The sequence below is a fragment of the Cryptomeria japonica genome, unplaced genomic scaffold (assembly GCF_030272615.1).
Source record: "Cryptomeria japonica unplaced genomic scaffold, Sugi_1.0 HiC_scaffold_173, whole genome shotgun sequence".
NCBI lineage: Eukaryota > Viridiplantae > Streptophyta > Pinopsida > Cupressales > Cupressaceae > Cryptomeria > Cryptomeria japonica.
Window position 1 is genome coordinate 155,001 of NW_026728995.1, and position 17,500 is coordinate 172,500.

Here is a 17,500-nt window from a genome sequence, read left to right on the forward strand (position 1 = left end):
GTGTGCTCGGGGCGCCTCGGGTGCGCGCTCGGTGTCGCCCCCGCGCGCGCGGTAGTGCGGGCAGCGCACCCCGGCCCGGCCCGGCCCCGACGAGAACGCAAACGGGCAAAAGGTTTATTCAAATAGCATTGCGACGCCCGGCGAAAAACTAAAAAAGGGTGCAACACCGGGACTTCCCGGGAGGTCACCCATCCCAGTACTACTCCGGCCCAAGCGCGCTTAACTGCGGAGTTCTGATGGGATCCGGTGCACTAACGCTGGTATGATCGCACCCGTTATGAGCTTGTCGCAGTGTGTACTTAGCAAACCGCGACCCACGTGCGAATCCACCCCGGCCACCCACCCCCGTCGAGGTGCACACCCTCCCTCGCGAAGTGCGCCCCGTTCGCCAAGTGTGAGCCCTGCCCGGGGCGCGCACCTTGCTAGGGCGTCGGGTGTGCACCCGGCCCGGCCTACGTGCGTGCACCTGGACGGGGCGTCGTGTGCGTGCAGTGTCCCGTCTGCAACGCGGTGCCCACACACCACCTCGGGCGCAACGACCTGCGCTCACATGTGGGCCGAGTGCACCTTGGTGCATGTTCGGGGCGCCTCGGGTGCACGCTCGATCTTGCCCCGGTGCACCAAGGCGCTCGGTTTGCCCCGGGTGCGCACTTGGTGCAAGGTGGGCACCCAAAATAGGGATCAAGCACCAAAACACAAGTTTCGGGATGCAAAATGGGACCCAAGGACCACAAATGCGTTCCAAGACCCATGATGGGTCCACGAGAACAAAAATGTGTTCCGAGACTTAATAAACAAATATTGGGTTTTAGGAGAAGAAACATGCTCTGATGCCCAAAACGAGAATCGACCCCGAAAAGGCCACAGGCCAAAAGTGGGATGCGAGACAAAAAAAAATGGGACCCGAGGACCAAAATTGGGTTCCCAGGTCGAAGACAGGGCAACCGGACAAGAAACGACCTCTAAGGCTCGAAATGAGTCCCGACGACTAAAACTTGACAAGAAGCACCCATCAGGCACCCAACTCGACACCCATGGGATGCCGACCCACCCGGGCTTCCACCTAGCACACCTTGGCACCCACCCACCCTCGCACCCAACCTCGCACCCAACTTAGCACCTTTGAACCCACATTGGCACTCACCCTGACCCTGGCACCTTGGAACCCACATTGGCACTCACCTTGACCCTGGCACCCACCTTTGCACTCACCTTGGGACCCACCCTGGCTCCCACCTCGGCACCCACCCAGACACCCACCTTGGTTCCTTGGCACCCACCTTGGATCCTTGGCACCCACCCCGACACCCACCTTGGCACGCAACTTGGCTACTTGCCACCCACCTTGGCTCCTTGACGCCCACCCCGACAACCACCCCGTGACCTACCCTGGCTAGGGTTGGTGCACACCCACCCTGGTGCCCACCTTGGCACCCACCCCATGACCCACCTTGGCACGCACCTTAGTACCCACCCCGTTACCCACCCTAGGACCCACCCCGTGACCCACCTTGGCCAGGGTGGGTGCCTTGGTGCGCACAACTTGCCTGGGCTGCACACCAGGGCGGGCTCAAGATGGCACCCGCGTTCCGTTTTTTTCACTATCTTTCAAAACGGAAATTTTAAAATCTCGTTTTTTTTTTTTTTTTGCCTTTTCTGGAAATTAGTGAAGGCAGCGCATCAAAGGTGCGCAATGCTGGTGCGAACCCGGGAGCGCTCCGATGTGTGCTCCAAGGTGCGGCGTGCACGAAGTCCGAGCCCGGCTTGCCCCGGGTGCGCACCTCGCGTGCACCTTCGCCGGGGTGAGCACCTTGGCTGGGTTGCGCGCCCTGGTGCGCACCAAGGAGCGCTCTGAAGTGTGCTCCAAGGTGCGGCGTGCACGAAGTCGGAGCTCGGTTTGCCCCGGGTGTGCACCTCGGGTGCGCACCTCGCGTGCACCTTCGCTGCGGTGGGCACCTTGGCTGGGTTGCGCGCCTTGGTGGGCACCATGCAGTGCACGAAGTCGGAGCCCGGTTTGCCCCGGGCGCGCACCTCCGCCAGGGTGGGCACCTTGGTGCGCACAACTTGCCTGGGCTGCGCACCAGGAAGGGCTCAAGATGGCACCCGCGTTCCGTTTTTTTCACTATCTTTCAGAACGGAAATTTTAAAATATCGTTTTTTTTTGCCTTTTCTGGAAATTAGTGAAGGCAGCGCATCAAAGGTGCGCAACGCTGGTGCGAACCTGGGAGCGCTCCGATGTGTGCTCCAAGGTGCGGCGTGCACGAAGTCGGAGCCCGGTTTGCCCCGGGTGCGCCCTGGTGGGCACCATGGTGCGCACCAAGGAGCGCTCCGAAGTGTGCTCCAAGGTGCGGCCTGCACGAAGTCGGAGCCCGGTTTGCCCCGGGTGTGCACCGCGGGTGGGCACCTTGGTGCGCATGCCTTGCCTGGGCTGCGCACCAGGGCGGGCTCAAGATGGCACCCGCGTTCCGTTTTTTTCACTATCTTTCAAAACGGAAATTTTAAAATCTCATTTTTTTTTGCCTTTTCTGGAAATTAGTGAAGGCAGCGCATCAAAGGTGCGCACCTCGCTGCCCACCACGGTGCGCAACGCCGGTGGGCACCCGGGAGTGCTTCGAAGTGTGCTCCAAGGTGCTGCGTGCACGTTGTCGGAGCCCGGTTTGCCCCGGGTGCGCACCTCGCGTGCACCTTCGTCGGGGTGGGCACCTTGGCTGGGTTTGCCCCGGCTGCGCTCCGAAGCGGGGTTATTGGAGCGCCGCCTCTTTTTTTGTCGGAGCGTTTGGTGGGGTTTCTCGCATTGGCTCTTCCCAGGCCCGGTTGCCACCCTGGCGCGCACGAAGTCGGAAGTAGGGTTAATTGCCCGGGTGCGCACCTTTGCCAGGGTGGGCACCTTACCTGGGCTGTGCACCCGGGCGGGCTCAAGATGGCACCCGCGTTCCGTTTTTTTCACTATCTTTCAAAACGGAAATTTTAAAATCTCCTCTTTTTTTTGCCTTTTCTGGAAATTAGTGAAGGCAGCGCATCAAAGGTGCGCACCTCGCTGCCCACCTTGGTGTGCTCTGAGGTGCGCACCCGGGAGCGCTACGAAGTGTGCTCCAAGGTGCGGCGTGCACGTTGTCGGAGCCCGGTTTGCCCCGGGTGCGCACCTCGCCTGCACCTTGGCCGGGGTGGGCACCCTGGCTGGGTTTGCCCAGGGTGCGCTCCGAAGCGGGGTTACTGGAGCGCCCCCTCTTTTTTTGTCAGAGCGTTTGGTGGGGTTTCTCGCATTGGCTCTTCCCAGGCCCGGTTGTTGGGTGCGCTCCCACCCTGGCGCGCGTGAAGTTGGAAGTTGGGTTAATTGCCCGGGCGCGCACCTTCGCCAGGGTGGGCACCTTGGTGCGCACACCTTGGCTGGGCTGCGCACCAGGGCGGGCTCAAGATGGCACCAGCATTCCCTTTTTCTCACTATCTTTCAAAACGGAAATTTTAAAATCTCGTTTTCTTTTGCCTTTTATGGAAATTAGTGAAGGCATCGCATCAAAGGTGCGCACCTCGCTGCCCACCTTGGTGTGCTCCGAGGTGCCCACCACGGTGCGCTCCGAGGTGCCCACCACGGTGCGCAACGCCGGTGCGAACCCGGGAGCGCCCCGATGTGTGCTCCAAGGTGCGGCGTGCACGAAGCCGGACCCCGGTTTGCCCCGGGTGCGCACCTCGCGTGCACCTTGGTGCGCACACCTTGGCTGGGTTGCGCGGCCTGGTGGGCACCATGGTGCGCACCAAGGAGCGCTCCGAAGTGTGCTCCAAGGTGCGGCGTGCACGAAGTCCTAGCCCGGTTTGCCCCGGGTGCGCACCTTCGCCGCGGTGGGCACCATGGCGTGCACGAAGTCGGAGCCCGGTTTGCCCCGGGTGCGCACCTCGCGTGCACCTTCGCCGGGGTGGGCACCTCGGCTGGGTTGCGCGCCCTGGTGCGCACCAAGGAGCGCTCCGAAGTGTGCTCCAAGGTGCGGCGTGCACGAAGTCGGAGCCCGGTTTGCCCCGGGTGCGCACCTCGCGTGCACCTTCGCCGCGGTGGGCACCTTGGCTGGGTTGGGCACCATTGAGCGCTCCGAAGTGTGCTCCAAGGTGCGCACCATGGCCCTCCAAGGTGCGCAGCATGGCGTGCACGAAGTCGGAGCCCGGTTTGCCCCGGGTGCGCACCTCGCGTGCACCTTCGCCAGGGTGGGCACCTCGGTGCGCACACCTTCTCAATGTTTTCTTGCCTTTTCTGGAAATTGGTGAAGGCAGCGCATCAAAGGTGCGCACCTCGGTGTGCTCCGAGGTGCGAACCCGAGAGCGCTCCGAGGTGCCCACGAAGTCGAAAGTCGGGTTAATTGCATTGTTTTCCCCGGGTGCGCTCCGAGGTGCGCAACATCGGTGCGCACCAAGGAGGGCTCCGAAGTGTGCTCCAAGGTGCGCACGATTCGGAGCTCGGTTTGCCCGGGGTGCGCACACCTTGGCTGGGTTGCGCACCCTTTGTGCGCTCCAAGGTGCGCACGAAGTCGGAGCTCGGTTTGCCCCGGGTGCGCACCTTCGCCAGGGTGCGCACCTTGATGCGCACGCCTTGGCTGGGCTGCGCACCTTGGTGGGCGCCATGGTGCGCACCTTTCGTGCGCTCCAAGGTGCGCACGAAGTCGGAGCTCGGTTTGCCCCGGGTGCGCACCTTGGTGGGCGCCATGGTGCACTCCGAGGTGCCCAAGATTGGTGCGCAACAAGGAGCGCTCCGAAGTGCGCTCCAAGGTGCGCAGGTGCGCGCGAAGTCGAAAGTTGGGTTAATTGTCCGGTTTGCCTCGGGTGCGCACCTTGCGTGCACCTTCGCCAGGGTGGGCGCCTTGGTGCGCACACCTTGGCTGGGCTGCGCACCCGGGCGCGCACACCTTGGCACCCGCGTTTCCTTCATTTTAAATTTTTTTTTTTTACAATCTCTCAAGTGGGAAATTCTATAATCTCAACTTTTTTTGCCTTTTCAGGAAACTTTTGAATGGAGCGCATCATTGGTGCGCTCCGAAGTGTGCTCCAAGGTGCGCACCTCTGGTGTGCTCCAAAGCTCTCTCCAGCTGCGTGCACCTGCCCCGGCCGCGCACCCGGCCCCGCCCAGCTTCGCTCACCTGTCCCGGGCGTCTGGTGCGGAACCTTAGAGTAAGAAACATCACCGTGCACCTTGGCCAACGTGCGCGACTCGACCGAGCGCGCACTGGCCGAGGTGCACACCGATTTCACCTGGGTGCGCGCGCAGCACCTCGGGCGCACCGGGGTGCGCGCACAACGCCCGGGTTGCACCGTGGCCTGTGTGCTCGGGGCGCCTCGGGTGCGCGCTCGGTGTCGCCCCCGCGCGCGCGGTAGTGCGGGCAGCGCACCCCGGCCCGGCCCGGCCCCGACGAGAACGCAAACGGGCAAAAGGTTTATTCAAATAGCATTGCGACGCCCGGCGAAAAACTAAGAAAGGGTGCAACACCGGGACTTCCCGGGAGGTCACCCATCCTAGTACTACTCCGGCCCAAGCGCGCTTAACTGCGGAGTTCTGATGGGATCCGGTGCACTAACGCTGGTATGATCGCACCCGTTATGAGCTTGTCGCAGTGTGTACTTAGCAAACCGCGACCCACGTGCGAATCCACCCCGGCCACCCACCCCCGTCGAGGTGCACACCCTCCCTCGCGAAGTGCGCCCCGTTCGCCAAGTGTGAGCCCTGCCCGGGTGCGCGCACCTTGCTAGGGCGTCGGGTGTGCACCCGGCCCGGCCTACGTGCGTGCACCTGGACGGGGCGTCGTGTGCGTGCAGTGTCCCGTCTGCAACGCGGTGCCCACACACCACCTCGGGCGCAACGACCTGCGCTCACATGTGGGCCGAGTGCACCTTGGTGCATGTTCGGGGCGCCTCGGGTGCACGCTCGATCTTGCCCCGGTGCACCAAGGCGCTCGGTTTGCCCCGGGTGCGCACTTGGTGCAAGGTGGGCACCCAAAATAGGGATCAAGCACCAAAACACAAGTTTCGGGATGCAAAATGGGACCCAAGGACCACAAATGCGTTCCAAGACCCATGATGGGTCCACGAGAACAAAAATGTGTTCCGAGACTTAATAAACAAATATTGGGTTTTAGGAGAAGAAACATGCTCTGATGCCCAAAACGAGAATCGACCCCGAAAAGGCCACAGGCCAAAAGTGGGATGCGAGACAAAAAAAAATGGGACCCGAGGACCAAAATTGGGTTCCCAGGTCGAAGACAGGGCAACCGGACAAGAAACGACCTCTAAGGCTCGAAATGAGTCCCGACGACTAAAACTTGACAAGAAGCACCCATCAGGCACCCAACTCGACACCCATGGGATGCCGACCCACCCGGGCTTCCACCTAGCACACCTTGGCACCCACCCACCCTCGCACCCAACCTCGCACCCAACTTAGCACCTTTGAACCCACATTGGCACTCACCCTGACCCTGGCACCTTGGAACCCACATTGGCACTCACCTTGACCCTGGCACCCACCTTTGCACTCACCTTGGGACCCACCCTGGCTCCCACCTCGGCACCCACCCAGACACCCACCTTGGTTCCTTGGCACCCACCTTGGATCCTTGGCACCCACCCCGACACCCACCTTGGCACGCAACTTGGCTACTTGCCACCCACCTTGGCTCCTTGACGCCCACCCCGACAACCACCCCGTGACCTACCCTGGCTAGGGTTGGTGCACACCCACCCTGGTGCCCACCTTGGCACCCACCCCATGACCCACCTTGGCACGCACCTTAGTACCCACCCTGTTACCCACCCTAGGACCCACCCCGTGACCCACCTTGGCCAGGGTGGGTGCACCCACCCTGGTGCCCACCTTGGCACCCACCCATCCTAGCACCCAGCCTGTGACCGGGCTTGGAACCCAACCTTGCACCCGTCTTGGCCAGTGTGGGTGCGCACCCATCCTGGCACCCACGTTGTGACACACCCTTTAACCCACGCACCCTAGCAGCCACGTTGGCACCCACCTTGGAACACAACCTAGCAACTTGGCACCCACCCCGTGACCCACCTTGGCATCCACCATAGCAGTCGCCCACTTGGCACCCACCTTGGAACCCAAGTTGGCACCCACCTCGGCACCCACCTTGACACTTGTGGACCCACCTTGCCACTCACCCTAGCATCGACCCATCCTAGCACCCACCCTGGCACCTTTGCACCCTAGCACTCACCCATCCTAGCACCTAACCTGTGACCCACCTTGACACTCACCCTCGCACCCACCTTGGAACCCAACCTAGCACCCACCCACCCTGACACCAACCCTAGCACCTACCCACCCTTGCACCCACCCTGTGACCCATCTTGGCACCCACCCATCCTACCACTCAACCTATCACCCACCTTCTCACCCACCTTGGCATCCACCTTAGCACCCACCCACACTGGCACCTTGGCACCCACCTCGGGCAAGGTGGGTGCACACCCACCCTGACACCCAATTTAGAACCAACCGAGCATGTTACCCACCTTGGCACCCACATTGCAGCCCACCCTAGTACCCACCCTATGACCCACATTGGCATCCACACCCTAGCACCCAGGCACCTCGACACCCGCCTTGACACGCACCCTAGCACTAAACCTGTGACCCACCTTGGAACTCACCCTAGAACCCACCCACCCTGTGAACCACCTTGGCATCCACCTTAGCACCCACCCACCTTGGCACCCACTCTAGCACTCACCCATCCTAACACCCAACTTGTTACCCACCTTGGCACCCGCCCTCGCGTCCACCTTGAAACCCACCCTAGCACCCACCCACGCAGGAGCCCACCTTGGCACCCAACCTAACACCCACGCATCCTGGCACCCAACTTGTGACCCACCTTGGAACCCACCCTAGTACCCACCTTTGAACCCACTATATCACCAACCCACCTTGGCACCCACCCTATGACCCTCTTTGGAATCCACCCTAGCACGCACCCACCCTGGCACCCACCATGGAGCGCACCCTAGCACCCACCCACCTCGGCACGCACCTCAACACCCACCTTGGTGTGCGCACTGCGCCAACCTCTCAAAGACCCTATGTGGTGCGCTCCAAAGTGTACACCTTTGGTGCGCTCCAAGGTGCGCACCTTTGGTGCACACCGAGGTGCACACCAAAGTGTGCACCGAGGTGAGCACCAAAGTGCACTCCAAGGTGCACACCAAGGCGTGCACCTTTGGTGCGGTCAATGCAAACGAATTCGGAAGTTGGGGTCGATGTCCTAATCGCTGCTGCAGACTACACGTATGAGAATCGGACAAATAGCTTTATATAGGGGAGGTGTTGCGTTTGATGGGTCGACTCCCCTGGTTGTGTGCACTGCACCAACTTCAAAGACCCTGTCTTGTTTAAGAAGTCAAAAGTTGGGGTGGATGTCCTAATCATTGCTGCAGTCTACGCATGTATGAGAATCAGACAAATAGCTTATATAGGGGAGGTGTTGCATTCGGTGGGTTGACTCCCCTGGTTGTGCGCACTGCGCCAACCTCAAAGACCCCGCATAGCAGAAGAAGTCGGAAGTCGGATTTTGGTGAGCACCAAGGCGTGCACCTTTGGTGCGGTCAACGCAGACGAATTCAGAAGTTGGGGTGGATGTCCTAATCGTTGTTGCAGGCTACACATGTATGAGAATCAGACAAATAGCTTATATAGGGGAGGTGTTGGGTTTGATGGGTCAACTCCCTTGGTTGTGCGCATTACGCCAACCTCAAAGACCTTGTTTTCGTTAAGAAGTCAAAAGTTGGGGTCAATGTCCTAATGGCTCCTGTAGGCTACACATGTATGAGAATCGGACAAATAGCTTATATAGGGGAGGTGTTGGGTTTGATGGGTCGACTCCCCTGGTTGTGCGCATTACGTCAACCTCAAAGACCTTGTTTTCGTTAAGAAGTCAAAAGTTGGGGTCGATGTCCTAATTGCTCCTGTAGACTACACATGTATGAGAATCAGACAAATAGCTTATATAGGGGAGGTGTTGGGTTTGATGGGTTGACTCCCCTAGTTGTTCGCATTACACCAACCTCAAAGACCTTGTTTTCGTTTAGAAGCCGAAAGTTGGGGTCGATGTCCTAATTGCTCCTGCAGGCTACGCATGTATGAGAATCAGACAAATAGCTTATATAGGGGAGGTGTTGGGTTTGATGGGTCGACTCCCCTGGTTGTGCGCATTGCGCCAACCTCAAAGACCCTGCATTGCGGATGAAGTCGAAAGTCAGAGTTTGGTGTGCTACAAGGTGTGGTCGAAGGTGCTCACCTAGGTGTGCACCTTTGGAGCGCAGGAAAAGTGCCCTCCAAAAGTGCGCACCTTTGGAGTGCACAAAAGTGCCCTCCAAAAGTGCGCACCTTTGGAGCGCACAAAAGTGCCCTCCAAAAAGTGCCCTCCAAAAGTGCGCACCTTTGGAGCGCACAAAAGTGCCCTCCAAAAAGTGCCCTCCAAAAGTGCGCACCTTTGGAGTGCAGAAAAGTGCCCTCCAAAAAGTGCCCTCCAAAAGTGTGCACCTTTGGAGTGCACAAAAGTGCCCTCCAAAAGTGCGCACCTTTGGAGCGCAGAAAAGTGCCCTCCAAAAAGTGCCCTCCAAAAGTGCGCACCTTTGGAGCGCAGAAAAGTGCCCTCCAAAAAGTGCCCTCCAAAAGTGCGCACCTTTGGAGCGCAGAAAAGTGCCCTCCAAAAAGTGCCCTCCAAAAGTGCGCACCTTTGGAGCGCAGAAAAGTGCCCTCCAAAAAGTGCCCTCCAAAAGTGCGCACCTTTGGAGCGCACAAAAGTGCCCTCCAAAAAGTGCCCTCCAAAAGTGCGCACCTTTGGAGCGCACAAAAGTGCCCTCCAAAAGTGCGCACCTTTGGAGCGCACAAAAGTGCCCTCCAAAAGTGCGCACTTTTGGTGCGCACCAAGGCGCTGGTTCGGTCGTTGCAGGCGAGTTCGGAAGTTGGGGTCGATGTCCTGAGCGGAGGTGCAAACTACACAGGTGTCGGAATCGGACAAATAGCTTATATAGGGGAGGTGTATGCTTCGATGGGTCGACTCCCCAGGTTGAGCGCACCGCGCCAACCTCAAAGACCCTACGGTATGGATGAAGTCGGAAGTTGGGTCCGATGACCGATTCGATTAGTAGGTATGCTCATGAGGTCGGAATTTGGGTCCGATGACCTGCCATGTGCAGGAAGGCGAATGTTGGCACTGTGCGTTGCAAGGTGCACACCAAGGTGCTGGTGCGGTCTTTTTAGTCGAGTTCGGAAGTTGGGGTCGATGTCCTGATCGGAGGTGCAAGCTACACAGGTGTGGGAATCGGACAAATAGCTTATATAGGGGAGGTGTATGCTTCGTTGGGTCGACTCCCCGGGTTGAGCGCACCGCGCCAACCTCAAAGACCCTACGGTATGGATGAAGTCGGAAGTTGGGTCCGATGACCGATTCGATATGTAGGCATACTCGCGAGGTCGGAATTTGGGTCCGATGACCTGCCATGTGCAGGAAGGCGAATGTTGGCACTGTGCGTTGCAAGGTGCGCACCAAGGCGCTGGTTCGGTCGTTGCAGGCGAGTTCGGAAGTTGGGGTCGATGTCCTGATCGGAGGTGCAAACTACACAGGTGTGGGAATCGGACAAATAGCTTATATAGGGGAGGTGTATGCTTCGTTGGGTCGACTCCCCGGGTTGAGCGCACCGCGCCAACCTCAAAGACCCTACGGTATGGATGAAGTCGGAAGTTGTGTCCGATGACCGATTCGATATGTAGGCATACTCGCGAGGTCGGAATTTGGGTCCGATGACCTGCCATGTGCAGGAAGGCGAATGTTGGGACTGTGCGTCGCAAGGTGCGCACCAAGGCGCTGGTGCCGTCGTTGCAGTCGAGTTCGGAAGTTGGGGTCGATGTCCTGGTCAGAGGTGCAAACTACACAGGTGTGGGAATCGGACAAATAGCTTATATAGGGGAGGTGTATGCTTCGATGGGTCGACTCCCCGGGTTGAGCGCACCGCGCCAACCTCAAAGACCCTACAGTATGGATGAAGTCGGAAGTTGGGTCCGATGACCGATTCGATACGTAGGCATATTGGCGAGGTCTGAATTTGTGTCCGATGACCTGCCATGCGCAGGAAGGCGGAATTTGGGTCCGATGACCGAGTTGATGGCGTGCCATGCGCAGAAAGGCGGAATTTGGGTCCGATGACCGAGTTGATGTTGATGGCCCGCCATGCACAGGAAGGCGGAATTTGGGTCCGATGACCGATTTGAAGGCGTGCCATGCGCAGAAAGGCGGAGTTTGGGTCCGATGACCGAGTTGATATTGATGGCCCGCCATGCGCAGGAAGGCGGAATTTGGGTCCGATGACCTGACATACGCATGGAGTCCGACTCGGGGGCCGATGTTCGATTCGATGACTTGCATTGTGGGTAAAGTCGGAAGTTGTGGTCTTTGACCCGATTCGATGACCAGACTTCGGCTGCTTGAGAATCGGACAAATAACTTATATAGGGGAGGTAGTGTTCTCGAGCATCCTCCCCCCGTGCCCGTTTATGTCGATTGATGCTGGTGCTCGACTGGTTGGAGCGCTCGGATGCAAAAATCTTGCACCAGGATTTATCGATTGTGATGGACACGGCAAGTCTCCTGATTGCTATGCAGGAGCTCATCGTGAATCTCTATGCGGCCTTGGTATGGACTCGACCTGCGGAATGGTTCGGCAATGGTAGTCGCTCCAACACGTCCTTGCAATGGCCACAGAGGTGATTCGACTAGAGCTCCAGTCTAGCTTTTGGGTTGCTTGGCGGACTGGTATAGCCGCGATCGAGTTCCGGCCATGAACGTTTTAGATAGCTCTTGGGCTTTCTGGGACGGAAGTCGGAAGTTTGGGCTGTTGTCCGATTTGATGACCATTCTTCGGATGTGTGAGAATCGGACAAATAACTTATATAGGGGACTGTGTTGTCTCACGCAGCCCCCTCCGTGCCCCTCTATCTCGACCGATGTTGGTGCTTGAAAGGGTTGGGATCGCTCGGATTTATAAACGTGCACCACCATTTGTCGAGTGTGAGGGACGCGGCAGGTCTCCTAAATGCTATACGGGCGCTCTCTGAGAATCTCTATCCGGCCTCGACACAGACTAGTCTTGCTGAATGGTTTGGCACTGGTAGTCGATCCAACACGTCGTTGTTGTGGCCGCCTAGGCGATTCGATTCGAGCCCCCGTCTAGCTTTTGGGTTGCTTGGCGGATTTTGCCCTATCCGCAAGTGAGCTCGGTCCCTAAACGTTCGAGAAACCCGATTGCTATGCGCCGACTCTCTTTCTTGCGAGCCTCCATCTAGCTTTTGGGTCTCTACGGAACGGAAGTCGGAATCTGGGACCGTTGTTTGATTCGACGAGGCAGACTACGGTTGTGCGAGAATCGGACAAATAACTTATATAGGGGAGGTGTTGACTGGAGCATTCTCCCCCGTGCCCCTCTAACTCGACCAATGCTGGCGCTCGAACGGTGGTAGCGCTCGGATTTTCGTTGAGCGCCAGCATTGGTCGATTTAGAGGGGCATGCGAGATTCCCGAATGCTATGCGAGGGCTCTAACGGAAATGTCTATTGGTTTCGGTATGGATGCAATTGCGAGTGGTTCGGCAAAGGTAGTCGTTCCGATGCGTCCATGTCGTGGCCAAATCGATAATTCGATTTGAGCCCTCGTATAGCATTTGGGTCTCTCGATGTGATTCCGCATTCCAGTCCCTTTGGGCACTGCTTGAGCCGCATCCCAGGGGGTTCCCTTCCCAATAATCTGCCTCGCAACCCGATTGCTATGCGGTGAGGCTCCTCGGCCGCCTCGGAACTATCTGTGTATCAGACGCATCGCGGGATAAGGGGTTGGCAACGGTAGTCGCCCCAAGCGCGTCCGATGCTTGGACCATTCCGAGGCGGCCCTGAAGCCTCTTCCGTCTAGCCGTTGGGTCCTTCTCGCCGCATCCCTTGCCTCGCACCCCGATTGCTATGCGGTGAGGCTCCTCGGCCGCCTTGGAACTATCTGTGTATCAGACGCATCGCGGGATAAGGGGTTGTCACTGGTAGTCGCCCCAAGCGCGTCCGATGCTTGGACCATTCCGAGGCGGCCCTGAAGCCTCTTCCGTCTAGCCGTTGGGTCCTTCTCGCCGCATCCCTCGACTCGCACCCCGATTGCTATGCGGTGAGGCTCCTCGGCCGCCTTGGAACTATCTGTGTATCGGACGCGTCGCGGGATAAGGGGTTGTCACTGGTAGTCGCCCCAAGCGCGTCCGATGCTTGGACCATTCCGAGGCGGCCCTGAAGCCTCTTCCGTCTAGCCGTTGGGTCCTTCTCGCCGCATCCCTCGCCTCGCACCCCGATTGCTATGCGGTGAGGCTCCTCGGCCGCCTTGGAACTATCTGTGTATCGGACGCGTCGCGGGATAAGGGGTTGTCACTGGTAGTCGCCCCAAGCGCGTGCGATGCATGGACCATTCCCAGGCGGCCCTGAAGCCTCTTCCGTCTAGCCGTTGGGTCCTTCTCGCCGCATCCCTCGCCTCGCACCCCGATTGCTATGCGGTGAGGCTCCTCGGCCGCCTTGGAACTATCTGTGTATCGGACGCGTCGCGGGATAAGGGGTTGTCACTGGTAGTCGCCCCAAGCGCGTCCGATGCTTGGACCATTCCGAGGCGGCCCTGAAGCCTCTTCCGTCTAGCCGTTGGGTCCTTCTCGCCGCATCCCTCGCCTCGCACCCCGATTGCTATGCGGTGAGGCTCCTCGGCCGCCTTGGAACTATCTGTGTATCGGACGCGTCGCGGGATAAGGGGTTGTCACTGGTAGTCGCCCCAAGCGCGTCCGATGCTTGGACCATTCCGAGGCGGCCCTGAAGCCTCTTCCGTCTAGCCGTTGGGTCCTTCTCGCCGCATCCCTCGCCTCGCACCCCGATTGCTATGCGGTGAGGCTCCTCGGCCGCCTTGGAACTATCTGTGTATCGGACGCGTCGCGGGATAAGGGGTTGTCACTGGTAGTCGCCCCAAGCGCGTCCGATGCTTGGACCATTCCGAGGCGGCCCTGAAGCCTCTTCCGTCTAGCCGTTGGGTCCTTCTCGCCGCATCCCTCGCCTCGCACCCCGATTGCTATGCGGTGAGGCTCCTCGGCCGCCTTGGAACTATCTGTGTATCGGACGCATCGCGGGATAAGGGGTTGTCACTGGTAGTCGCCCCAAGCGCGTCCGATGCTTGGACCATTCCGAGGCGGCCCTGAAGCCTCTTCCGTCTAGCCGTTGGGTCCTTCTCGCCGCATCCCTCGCCTCGCACCCCGATTGCTATGCGGTGAGGCTCCTCGGCCGCCTTGGAACTATCTGTGTATCGGACGCGTCGCGGGATAAGGGGTTGTCACTGGTAGTCGCCCCAAGCGCGTCCGATGCTTGGACCATTCCGAGGCGGCCCTGAAGCCTCTTCCGTCTAGCCGTTGGGTCCTTCTCGCCGCATCCCTCGCCTCGCACCCCGATTGCTATGCGGTGAGGCTCCTCGGCCGCCTTGGAACTATCTGTGTATCGGACGCGTCGCGGGATAAGGGGTTGTCACTGGTAGTCGCCCCAAGCGCGTCCGATGCTTGGACCATTCCGAGGCGGACCTGAAGCCTCTTCCGTCTAGCCGTTGGGTCCTTCTCGCCGCATCCCTCGCCTCGCACCCCGATTGCTATGCGGTGAGGCTCCTCGGCCGCCTTGGAACTATCTGTGTATCGGACGCGTCGCGGGATAAGGGGTTGTCACTGGTAGTCGCCCCAAGCGCGTCCGATGCTTGGACCATTCCGAGGCGGCCCTGAAGCCTCTTCCGTCTAGCCGTTGGGTCCTTCTTGCCGCATCCCTCGCCTCGCACCCCGATTGCTATGCGGTGAGGCTCCTCGGCCGCCTTGGAACTATCTGTGTATCGGACGCGTCGCGGGATAAGGGGTTGTCACTGGTAGTCGCCCCAAGCGCGTCCGATGCTTGGACCATTCCGAGGCGGCCCTGAAGCCTCTTCCGTCTAGCCGTTGGGTCCTTCTCGCCGCATCCCTCGCCTCGCACCCCGATTGCTATGCGGTGAGGCTCCTCGGCCGCCTTGGAACTATCTGTGTATCGGACGCATCGCGGGATAAGGGGTTGTCACTGGTAGTCGCCCCAAGCGCGTCCGATGCTTGGACCATTCCGAGGCGGCCCTGAAGCCTCTTCCGTCTAGCCGTTGGGTCCTTCTCGCCGCATCCCTCGCCTCGCACCCCGATTGCTATGCGGTGAGGCTCCTCGGCCGCCTTGGAACTATCTGTGTATCGGACGCGTCGCGGGATAAGGGGTTGTCACTGGTAGTCGCCCCAAGCGCGTCCGATGCTTGGACCATTCCGAGGCGGACCTGAAGCCTCTTCCGTCTAGCCGTTGGGTCCTTCTCGCCGCATCCCTCGCCTCGCACCCCGATTGCTATGCGGTGAGGCTCCTCGGCCGCCTTGGAACTATCTGTGTATCGGACGCGTCGCGGGATAAGGGGTTGTCACTGGTAGTCGCCCCAAGCGCGTCCGATGCTTGGACCATTCCGAGGCGGCCCTGAAGCCTCTTCCGTCTAGCCGTTGGGTCCTTCTCGCCGCATCCCTCGCCTCGCACCCCGATTGCTATGCGGTGAGGCTCCTCGGCCGCCTTGGAACTATCTGTGTATCGGACGCGTCGCGGGATAAGGGGTTGTCACTGGTAGTCGCCCCAAGCGCGTCCGATGCTTGGACCATTCCGAGGCGGACCTGAAGCCTCTTCCCTCTAGCCGTTGGGGCTTTCTCGCCGCATCCCTCGCCTCGCACCCCGATTGCTATTCGGTGAGGCTCCTCGGCCGCCTTGGAACTATCTGTGTATCGGACGCATCGCGGGATAAGGGGTTGGCAGTGGTAGTCGCCCCAAGCGCGTCCGATGCTTGGACCATTCCGAGGCGGCCCTGCAGCCTCTTCCGTCTAGCCGTTGGGGCCATCTCGCTGCATCCCCCACCTCGCACCACGATTGCTATGCGGTGAGGCTCCTTGGCCGCCTCGGAACTATCTGTGTATCGGACGCATCGCGGGATAAGGGGTTGTCACTGGTAGTCGCCCCAAGCGCGTCCGATGCTTGGACTATTCCGAGGCGGCCCTGCAGCCTCTTCCGTCTAGCCGTTGGGGCCATCTCGCCGCATCCCCCAGCTCCTCGGCCGCCTCGGAACTATCTGTGTATCGGACGCATCGCGGGATAAGGGGTTGGCAGTGGTAGTCGCCCCAAGCGCGTTCGATGCTTGGACTATTCCGAGGCGGCCCCGCAGCCTCTTCCGTCTACCCTTTGGGGCCATCTCGCCGCATCCCTCGCCTCGCACCCCGATTGCTATGCGGTGAGGCTCCTCGGCCGCCTGGGAACTATCTTCGTATCGGATGCATCGCGGGATAAGGGGTTGTCACTGGTAGTCGCCCCAAGCGCGTCCGATGCTTGGACTATTCCGAGGCGGCCCTGTGGCCTCTTCCGTCTAGCCGTTGGGGCCATCTCGCCGCATCCCTCACCTCGCACCCCCATTGCTATGCGGTGAGGCTCCTCGGCCGCCTTGGAACTGTCTTCGTATCGGAAGCATCGCGGGATAAGGGGTTGTCACTGGTAGTCGCCCCAAGCGCGTCCGATGCTTGGACTATTCCGAGGCGGCCCTGCAGCCTCTTCCGTCTAGCCGTTGGGGCCATCTCGCCGCATCCCCCACCTCGCACCCGGATTGCTATGCGGTGAGGCTCCTCGGCCGCCTTGGAACTATCTTCGTATCGGACGCATCGCGGGATAAGGGGTTGTCACTGGTAGTCGCCCCAAGCGCGTCCGATGCTTGGACTATTCCGACGCGGCCCTGTGGCCTCTTCCGTCTAGCCGTTGGGGCCATCTCGCCGCATCCCCCACCTCGCACCCCGATTGCTATGCGGTGAGGCTCCTCGGCCGCCTTGGAACCATCTTCGTATCGGACGCATCGCGGGATGAGGGGTTGTCACTGGTAGTCGCCCCAAGCGCGTCCGATGCTTGGACCATTCCGAGGCGGCCCTGAAGCCTCTTCCGTCTAGCCGTTGGGGCCTTCCCGCCCCATCCCTCGCCTCGCACCCCCGATTGCTATGCGGTGAGGCTCCTCGGCCGCCTTGGAACCATCTGTGTATCGGACGCATCGCGGGATAAGGGGTTGGCACTGGTAGTCGCCCCAAGCGCGTCCGATGCTTGGAGCATTCCGAGGTGGCCCTGAAGCCTCTTCCGTCTAGCCGTTGGGGCCTTCCCGCCCCATCCCTCGCCTCGCACCCCGATTGATATGCGGTGAGGCTCCTCGGCCGCCTTGGAACTATCTGTGTATCGGACGCATCGCGGGATAAGGGGTTGGCACTGGTAGTCGTCCCAATCGCGTCCGATGCTTGGACCATTCCGAGGCGGCCCTGCAGCCTCTTCCGTTTAGCCGTCGGGGCCTTCCCGCCGCATCCCTCGCCTCGCATCCCGATTCCTATGCGGTGAGTCTTC

General features: G+C 60.0%; 2 non-coding genes across 2 annotated transcripts; both read right to left on the reverse strand.

The window, feature by feature from the left end:
- Window positions 1-155: 155 nt before the first annotated feature.
- LOC131867486 (5S ribosomal RNA) lies at window positions 156-274 on the reverse strand. Its single transcript, XR_009366039.1, has one exon. It is a non-coding gene; the product is annotated as a 5S ribosomal RNA (ribosomal RNA).
- Window positions 275-5,455: 5,181 nt separating this feature from the next.
- LOC131867498 (5S ribosomal RNA) lies at window positions 5,456-5,574 on the reverse strand. The gene has a single exon (XR_009366051.1). It is a non-coding gene; the product is annotated as a 5S ribosomal RNA (ribosomal RNA).
- Window positions 5,575-17,500: the final 11,926 nt, after the last annotated feature.